Source organism: Panicum virgatum, chromosome 1K, assembly GCF_016808335.1.
Source record: "Panicum virgatum strain AP13 chromosome 1K, P.virgatum_v5, whole genome shotgun sequence".
In the NCBI taxonomy this organism is placed as follows: domain Eukaryota; kingdom Viridiplantae; phylum Streptophyta; class Magnoliopsida; order Poales; family Poaceae; genus Panicum; species Panicum virgatum.
The window spans coordinates 22,083,272-22,093,611 of NC_053136.1; the positions used below are offsets into that span (position 1 = coordinate 22,083,272).

The 10,340-nt window shown below is 46.8% G+C and overlaps 1 pseudogene; it reads right to left on the reverse strand.

The window, feature by feature from the left end:
• Nucleotides 1–1,487: 1,487 nt before the first annotated feature.
• Nucleotides 1,488–6,724, reverse strand: LOC120653839 (annotated as a pseudogene).
• Nucleotides 6,725–10,340: the final 3,616 nt, after the last annotated feature.

Consider the following 10,340-nt stretch of genomic DNA (forward strand, 5'->3'; position numbering starts at 1 on the left):
GCGTTGACCCGCCATCACGGGCGACGGTTTTCTTTATTCATTTGGAGTCAATGGCATATCACGGTCACACGCTCAGCTTAAAACAAGGTTTAGTCCAAATTTCCATACTGCAGGAGAGAGGTTTAAATTCTGCTTGAATTGAAAATATTTGAATGTTTTATATGGATCTTATGCTTGGGAAAGACCCAAAAGACATTTAGAAAACCTTTTCATAAAACAAATTATAGTCCTAGAGCCATTGTCAATGGAAATTTCATTAATATAAAATGTAGTGTCATGTTAGCATTTTTTTATGATGTGGCAAAAAAAACTAATAGAGAGAGAGAGAGCTGAAATGAATTTTGTGGAGATGCAATCATATGTACTACACTGTTTTCAAGAAGTTTAAGTTTACACTAGTAGAATGCATGTGCGGCACGCACGTGTTAACAAGGCAGGCAATAACAACAAAGATCTTTACAGAAGAAGCATCTAATTCCATTGTTCTCTATGGAGCGGTCTAGACGAAGAACATCATCATGTGGAATGAATTACTGGTCCTTTTTTGAAGTGCAAGAATGCGAGCTCAACACAAAAAAAAACTGATATGGCAGCTTCATGTGTGACTAAATTGAGTGTTAGGGGGCATTTGAGCTTCGTGCCTTTGATATTGCCCAGCCAGCCATCTGTTTTGCTTCGCCGAACACCATGGGCCCGGCCTGTTATATATAGTTCATCATCGATCTGGATGGTACCACTGGAAGGAAAAGGAAATGAAAATGCGCTTATGTTTTCCCTGCAACATTGTTTATGTTTTTCACGATAGTGCTCCGTTGTTCCCTCTGAAATGAATTAATAATGTATGAGTAAATAAATAATTGCAAGTATGGGCAGCTAGTATTTTGATATCCATCTTGTTCAGAATTTTCTGCAACACAGGCAAGCATACACGTCAAATACCCCCACTTGGCAATCCGCATTATAGTGGAGCTCGATTTTTTTTCCCCAAATGCTATAGTTATCTGATGAGTTAACTCTCACATTTGTTTCTTATAGCCCGCAAATCAGCTAGGTGGCACATTGTTGCCCTAACATGGGGACACTATGGGGGTGAACAAATTACATATACTTCTGAAAAGATTCAAACTTTCAAAAAAAATAATTGTCGTGCCACAACATACCTCCAGGATAGATCAGTATTGACATCAATTCAAAAAAAGTTTAGAAGTAGCAAGGACAGAAGAGAATGACATATAACTTTACATAGGTTCTACAGTTCAGCAATATTACATAGCAATGTCTCATAAAGATACTCGTGTGATACATTTAATTCTAAATAGGAAGAATAGAATTAGAATATATAGACTGCAATTATTTCGGAGTTCCTTTTGTTAATTTCTCTGCTTGAACTTTCTTCGATATTGATTTGCCTCAGCCGTTCACTCTACAAATTAAAGAAGTATAACTCTAAAAACAAACTGCCGGTGCTAGGATTGAACAAACGGGCAAATAAAGGAGTGCATATAACTTCATAAAAGAAAGATAGGTCAGGTATACAATACTCAGTCAATTGATAGCAAAGTTCAGGCTTCACACAGAGCAGTAACCAAATGTAGGATTAATGATGAAGGCAAAATAAAACTAAACAGTAAAACATAATTGTCAAGAACCAAAAAGGAGAGTGAAACACTGTCTGCGATGTATATCAACATCTGCCATACTTGCTCCTCTGCAAGTGCTCATTTCTTTTGATGTTTCCCAAACTTCCCTCTTCCTGTACTGTTCATAAAGAATAAAAAGGAAGAGGAGCAGGGGTGTTGTGAGCTGACCATAAGCGGATAGGGACAGGAAAAGCTAGACCAGGAGGTCAATGTGGCATGGAAGTTGCTGCCGGGCCATGACGATTCACTCAACACAAAATCCATTGCTATCCAGGAAGTGTTTGACTTTCTGAATTTGCACAACACCGATGAGGAATTATGATATATCTTAATAAAACATGAGCAATGAAGCATACAAAACAAAACCAGTAAAAGGTTGAACCTGATGGCAGTTCTTGGTCGAGAATAAAATGGAAATAACTGGAAGAAGCCTCTTTTTTAGCATTTGGTAAAACACCAATACATGTCTTCCTTTACGATATTGACAAGTGGGTTGTAAAGTCCACTCTTTGGGCATTTAAAATGTTAGATAAACCCTCCGCAAATAGCTGCAGAAGAAAAAATATCACATGTTTACTTCATTGAATCAAATTACTAAAACAAGTAATTGCTTGGTAATATTTTTTCCAGCTAAAAATAAAAAGTTCAGAATCAACTTTTGTCTTTATTTCTTTAGCACTATCTGTAACATATATCGCAGAATTTGCGTCAGTAGCCGACATTTTTGTGTTCTCCCCCTAAAAGAAATAAAGAAAACAGAACAAGCCACATAAACATAAAAAAATATAATTACGACAATTTGTTCGTAGTAAAAAGGTAAACAAAATCCCTAGCTTAGTTTATTAATGCCAAATACAGTAAACCTGAAGAGCAGGGAAAAATCTTGATTCAATTAGTGATGGTTTCTGATAACCAATTCTGAAGCAACATCACGAGTCATCCTAAAATAAGGATCCTGTGAAAAAAAACACAAATTGAGTCAAACTTTCAGAACAAAAACATAAACATGTACTGATATATTGATAACTTTGAATCAAAATAATTTGATGCAATTTCATAATTTCTGAAGATTCACCCATAATTTGCATATGTTGGAGAGACAATTCAAATTTAGTGCTGGAAATAACCAAGAATTCAACAAGGACCAGTTCAAATTATCAAAAGATATTAATACTAAACATATATCAGTGGGGCTCCACTGAAATCTAGTTCTTTAAAAAGAGTCAAAGACTTAATGGCACTAATTCTGAATTTTGTGCTGCCAGACATATTACAAGTATGCAAGCAAGTCGATACCAAGCCAATTTGTTAGTCACAATCGTCATGTAAAGATATGTTTGTACCTGGTCAATGGCACATGGGATAAGGCAGCGCAGTTGGTCCTTGCCAGCAAAGAAATGGGGAAATGAAGAAGGAAAGGATGGAACTGCTTGCACTGGAGGAAAGCTACACTTTCCTATGTGATCCTCAGGTGAGAATCCAAATATTCCTACAGCCTGTTGTTCAAGCATAAGTTAAGGATAATGTGTGAAGGTAAGTAATCAAGCTCTGGAAGTTTAAAAATATTGTTCTTGATTGAATAGCTTAACCTTATTGTATGTCACACATCTGGCAACTTTAGCCATATTTTCATAAAAGGCGCTGCAAGAAGAGTACAGAGGGTATTACTTATTACTTTCCCATAGATTAAACCAATATAAAGCCAACAGCATGCTCTTTCACTTGTCGTTTATAGTGACATAATGAAACAAAAAATAGTGACATAATGAACAAAAAATCAGTCAAACCTTTAAATATTATTAGTTAGCCTCAAGAAGAGTAATCTTACCCTCCGACATAACCGGAATCCGTGAAAATGAAAGTTCTGTCAACATCAAAACCGCATGTTATAATGCCACATGTTCACGAGCAAGCCTTTTACTTTCCTCAACAGTCAAGCTCTTCCAATAGAACTTCTCATCATCAGTTAGCTATATAACTAATAAGGGCACCTTGAAAACCTTCTGCAGATATCTGAGAGAAAGATCATGATGGTTAATCAACAGCACCCACGGTTACCTACAAAATCAGAACTCGGACTGATGTAGTTTTATCAAAGAACAGTGTAGTGCGTACATCTAGGATCACAACATTATGGAGTGCAGGAATAAGTGTGACTGTTGCTTTGGAATACAAGGCCAAACAAATCCACTTGAGATTGTAAAGACTATTTGAAAACCCGCAATTTCATTTCCTTGAGGAATATGTTAAAATCATTTATTCCTGGACATCTTTCATATACAAACTTTGCCACACATCTGCGCTCCAATCCTGTCCAACAGTTGATTTATCAGGTAAGTACCACACGGAACGCCTCAAATTCCAGAATAGCTCATATTTTTCCCAATTACAAAGATAATGCACGCTCGTTTTTGCTATATTTGTCTATTTGCTATTCAGGAAAAGTTTTCGTGCGTCATTAATGGATCTAAAATGGTATTTTCTAGTTAAGAAACAGGGGCGGAGGGCCTGTTATGGCCTGGTATGGCGCGCGCCATACCTAAAGCCCAAACAAATTTTTCATACCCCCGCATTTACTGGCCCAGCCCATGTATCCGAGAGGCAAAAGCGAGCGGCTGGCGTCCGACTCCCCGAGCTCCCTGTCCCCTCCGAAGCCTGGCCGCACGCCCGTGCCCGTCGTCCGCCTCCGCCACTCCGCGTCTCCGCGTCTCCGCCCCGGCCCCCGGCGCCCTCTCATCGACGTCGCCCCGGCAGCCGGCGCCCCCTCGTCGACCTCGCCACCTCGGGACTCGGCGACCCCGCGCGCAGGCTGCGCCGGTGCCGCGGTGCGCACTCCCCTCCGAGGCTCCGAACCCTAGCCGCACGCCCGCGCCCGTCGTCCGCCTCCGCCACTCCGCCCCGGCCCCCGGCGCCCTCTCGTTGACCTCGCCCCGGCGGCCGGCGCCCCCTCGTCGACCTCGCCGCCTCGGGCCTCGGCGACCCCGCGCGGCCGCGCGCAGGCTGCGCCGGTGCGCCCGCTGCCGGCCGGCCCCTCGTCGACCCGGCGCACTCCGCACGCAGCTCGCCTCCGTGACTCCGTCCAGGCAGAGACCCGGGTCAAGCGATCCGGTCGCATCTCCACGCGCACCTCGGCTTCCCCGTGCGTGCGGTTCTTGGTGGCGGGGTTCGATCTGAACAAGGCTTGGGGTTCTTGCTAGGGGCGCCCGGTTGGTCAGCTCGCAGAAGAAGCTGAGCTGGTTGGGCGTGGAGGCTCTGATTGACTTTTGAGGTGCCGGGGGTAGACAGGTTGCCTCTTGCTTGCTGGTTTCTTGGCTCTGCAGCTACGGAGCTTGCTGATTTTCCTCCGGAATTTGTGGCGGAGCTCCGTCCTAACCTTGCGAAGATTGGACCTTTGGGGCTGCTTGCTCACTGTTTGCCTTGCTGGAGAATCTTGGGAGCCTCTGTTCCTCAATGGACTCCGGCAGCGGCAGCAACAGAAAGGGAAAAAGAAAAACAATAGGATATGGAAGAAGTACCAAATAGATTAATAGAAGTATTCAAAGTCTCAAATTCAAATAGATGTAGAACTTGAGGTAAAGGTGCTAATTTACTTCAATGCAATCTTTTGTTTGCAAATTTGAAGAGCTATTTTACCCAAAGATCTAGCAACACTGCAAGTACTCATGGAAGTGGAGTTGGTCTTGAGGCATTGGAGAGGGAGGAGGTGGTGCTGCAAACTCAAGTAGAGAGCACTGATGCTGTAGCAGTACCAATGTCAGTTGAAGATGTTGAAGGTCAAGCCGGTGGTGGTGTGGACTCAAGTAGAGAGCAAACTCTAATTGTATATCTCGTATTACATTTAATATTTTAACTCTAATGTTTCACTACTAATTTATGTTTTCTCTTTATTTAACAGCTTATTTTGGTCCCGTTGTTGATTTGATGTGTAATCTACATGTTTTTCTTTATTTAAGGTACTTCTAAACGATGGTCTTGTTGTGAACTTTTATTTCCGTACAATATATGAATGTAGTCTAGAAATGCACCGCCACACCTAAATTTTTTGTTGTCCTCCACCACTGTTAAGAAACGTCACACTTTATTCCCTTGCTGACACAGCACTGCCAAAGTACGCAACACATCAATGAATCAAGAACAGAATAGAGGAGCTTGCGGCCAAAGTTTGGGACTGGGAGCAACGCTTACTTGGTGAACATGAAGGGGATGAGGTGACCAAGGTGCAGCGCCTCGGACGAGGGCCCCCTCCCCGTGTACAGGTAGAACTTCTCCCCCTAAAATCCCTAACAGCACGCAGAAATTCGTCAGCACCTCTTCCTCGCCGAAAAGAAAAATTGAAAAAAAATGTATTTTGCTGGCGTGTCAGTACCAGTGGGCGAAGAAGAGGTCCCGGCGGACGAAGACGTGCGGTGGGCGGCTGTGAGGCGCGCGACGCGGTGGACGAGCGCGGCGTTGCGGCGCTGGCACCCGAACTGGTCCACGAGCTTGTCGTAGTCGATGCCGCCCTTTCCCGCCGAGCGCCGACACCTCCCACGGGCTCACCACCTGCTCCTCCTCCTTCACAGCATTCGCCCCCTGCTCCGAAGCCGCCATGATCACGGGAAGCAGATCTCCCTCCCGTGCTCGCCGGCGGCGCGAGGGGACCGTGGGGGGATGTGCCCGCGGCCAAGTCGAAGAAGATGGCGATGCACGCGTCGACGGCTGGGCGAGGCGGAGCGGCTCCGCTACGGCGGCGAAGGAAGCCGGGTCAGGGAGGTTGCGCGCCCGACGCCGCCTCCATCTCTAGAGCCGCCGTGCGCTGGAGGCCGGCGGGGGTGCGGGAGGGGGAGGACGGGTCACGCCTGATTACACCCCGGCAGCGCTGCGGCCTGCGGAAGGGAGGAGGGCGATGGAGTGGAGGGGGCGACGCTGTGGCCTGCGGACGGGGAGGAGGACGGGATTGGGATGGGATCGTCTTCTAATTGCCGTCCTTTTTCCCCTTGCTGATCCGCTTGTTCTTCCCCACCGCCATCTTGCCGCAGCCGCAGCCGCAGCTGCCGCGCTGGGGTCTGGGGGCTCGGGAGGTGGAGTGGCTGGCGGCGCTGCATCGTGGAGTGGCTGCCGTTGCCACGGCTCCGTGCCGCCGCGCGCTCGCCCGCGCTCCGCTTGCGTCCGCTCCGCCCGCGGCGTGGGGATGGAGGGGAGGGCGCGAGGCGAGCGTTGGCGAGTGAGGAGGCGGCGTCGGGGGAGGCGACATCGCGAGGGAGGAGGCGGAGTCAGGGGGAGGCGCGTCGCGAGGGAGTCAGGGGGAGGCGGCGTGATTGACGGGAAGGGCAGGCGCGGTGATATGGCAGCTCGAGGACCAATACCATCGCGAGTACGCAGGGTGGGTACATCACCCTGCGGTGAAAAAGAAAATGTCGTAGGGGGGTGCGCCTTGCGATTCAACGGGGGTGGGCGGCCTTTTCGCTGCACCAGGGTTTCGTCAATTATCTTTACGCTTATATATATATATATGTTGTGAGGTGGGTGGATAGATTTTATTTGGTAAAAAGTGTTTCAATTATTTATGTTCTTTATAATATAGATAGATAGATGTATCCTAGCAAACAACAAACAACTAGGCTGAACAACCAGCACTTGGGCCTTTGGGCCTTGTTTTCAGTAGAGCCTACGAGGGGAGCATCCTAGGGTTTGGATAGCTCGTCCAGGATAATCCTATATATTTTTCGGAAATTTTTTTCTTCTGCGCCTTTCAGTATTTAAGACTCGCGCAAACACTCTCATTCGTTGGATCTTCTCAACCCTATCTTCTTCTTCCTTCTACCCGCTTTCTCACCATGCGCCGCCGCCGCCTCTGAGCCCGCTCCGCCTGCCGCGCCAGTGTGGCTGCTGCGCCGCGCGCTGCTGCCGCCAGGGTTAAAAAAACCGCTCGGAACCGGACTGGTTACCGCGGTTACCGGTCTAACCGGTCCGGCCCGGTTCCGGATCCGGGCGGTTTTAAACCGGGGCAAATTCAAATTTTAAATTTGAATTCCAGGAAATGAAAAAATCCCAAAAAATTCATAAAAATACTTCAAGTTGCGAGGAATGTAATGGTGTCAAAATTTTTGAAATATTCATTCATTGGATATATTTTGGGGGCATTTGAATTTAAAAAAAAACGGGCGGCCCATTAAGGCCCAACGGCCCGTCACCGACACATAAGGCGCCACACCCCCCAGAAGCTTCAGACCTGCGCCCCCACCCCATTTCCGCCTCCCTCTCCCTCCAGGCGGCGCCAGGAAGCCCGACCGGCGGTGACCGCCGGCCAACCGCTCGGTTAGTGCGGCTAGCCGGCCGGTAGAACCGTTTAGCCGGCCCCTGCCCGGATCTAACCGGCCGCGCCGGTTAACCGGCCGGGCGCAGCGGTAAGCCGGCCGGAATCGGCGGTAAGCCTACCGCCGGCCTGGGAGTTCGGTAAGCCGTTTGATTTTTTTCCCTTTGAGTTGATTTACAAGTATTAGATGATTTGTTTTAGGATTTAGATGTATGATCTAGGTGTAGTTAGGATTTAGGTAAGATTTAAGTGTATGACGTAAGGATTTAGGTTGATTTGATTTAGGTAGAATTGAATATTAAGGTGCATATATGTTTTTAGGATTTAGGTTGATTTAGGATTTATGTGATTGATATGTCTTTGTTGTCCATTTATGCAGATAGACAATGTCAGGTAGAGATAAAGATGTTGTATGGGAACATGGTGAAATTTTTTATCCCGGATGGCGGTGCAAGTATTGTAATACGCAGAAAGCAGGAGGTGGTGCGACTAGATTGAAACATTATTTGGCTCACCGCGGGGCAGAGGTGGTCCATTGCAGGAATGTGCCACCAGATGTGCGGGAGTATTTTCAGCGTGACATTGAGAAGGCTAGGAAGGCAACTGCTGAACGGGCTCGAGAGAGGTTGGGACGGGAGAAGGCTGCAGCGGAGGGAAACTATCCCGGTGAAGAAGAAGATGAGGAGACTCAGCTGCAGCGTGCCTTGGACCAATCGAGAGCGGAAGCAGTGTACCGACGGGGGGGGGGGGGGGGGTGGAACAGAGATGAGGTGTATACGAGCATGGAGGGGATAGTGGTTCGACGAGGGGGAATCCTTTGCAGAGGATGTTGCGTAGGGCAACTTCGCAGAGGGAGAGTCCTGCGGTGGAGGACTATAACGTGGCATCCGGTGGGAGAAGAGGAATGATCCAACAAAGAATTGATACAGGCTCCTGGACGCAGAAGGGTAGGAATGCAAAGGAAGCTATTGGTAAAGCTTGGTCAAAGTTTTTCCATTTTGCGGGAGTACCTGGAAGACAGGCTGACAATCCTTACTTTGTCAGCGCGGTCAGGGAGACACAGAAGTGGGGTATGTTTTCTTTCATTCGTATGACACCTATGAGCTTACATTTCTGTATCTCATGATTTTCATATATTTGCAGGTGAAGGTATCGCATCACCAACTGGACGGGATATTGATGGCAAGTACCTTGATCAGAACGAGCAAGACTTGAAGACGAGGTACGTAAAGTTTCGGAAAGACTGGCCCTTATTTGGCATCACGTTGATGTGTGATTCATGGACTGGGCCGACGAGGATGAGTGTCATCAACTTTTTGATATACTGCAATGGAGTCATGTGGTTCCACAAGTCTATTGATGCGAGTGGAAGAACTCAAGATAGCACATATTTGCTTAGGGTAGGCCCTAAACATGTCCCATTCACTTTGCGTATATTTTGAAACTTACTAAAAAATCCTACCTATTTTGACAGGAGATTCGAAAGGTGGTGGACGAGATTGGACCGGAGAATGTCGTGCATATAGTCACCGATAATGGCTCGAATTACAAGAAAGCTTGCAAGGCACTAGGAGAGGTGTATAAACACATTCTTTGGACACCTTGTCTAGCACACACCGTCAATTTGATGTTGAAGGATATAGCTCGAAGGCCCGAACATTCTGGTACGATCAAGCAATGCAAGCGAATTTCTAATTGGTTACACAATCATGGTCAGTTGAATATAATGATGAGGAACGCAATTGGTGGTGAGTTGGTCAAGTGGAATGCCACTCGATTTGGAACCAATTACATGTTCTTAGAGAGCATCTATCGGAAACGTGATCGTTTCATGCAGTGGATGGCATCTACTGAGTTTTTACAAAGCAAATGGGCAGATACCGAAGATGGTCGATTTACTCATTCCAGGTTTTCAAATTTGGAGTGGTGGGACGGTTTGAAATATGTCATCGACACAGTTCAAGCAATATACATTTGAGCGCATGACGGATGTCCAGAGCGCCGTGCAGGCATTGCAGGAGCTTGAGGTGTTTCGGCAGAAGGTTGGCGAGTTTGGCAGTGAAATGGCAATGAGAATGGCGATGGATCCAAAGACATCCCCATGTAAGAGTTACACCGTAAGATATTGTTGTTTTCTCTATATTTGAATATATTGCTTACATACTTGGTTGCACATACAGCGTCCTGGTGGATGATGTTCGGATCAAGCACTCCAAAGCTGCAGTATCTTGCCATGCGGCTTGTTTCACAATGTTGTTCGTCCAGTGGATGCGAGCGCAACTGGAGTACTTTTGCCTTGCTGCATACAAAAGTTCGCAATCGATTGTCGCACAAGAAACTTAACAAGCTGATCTATGTCAACTACAACCTTCGTCTGCGACTAGAGGAGGTCTCCGGCCCACCGA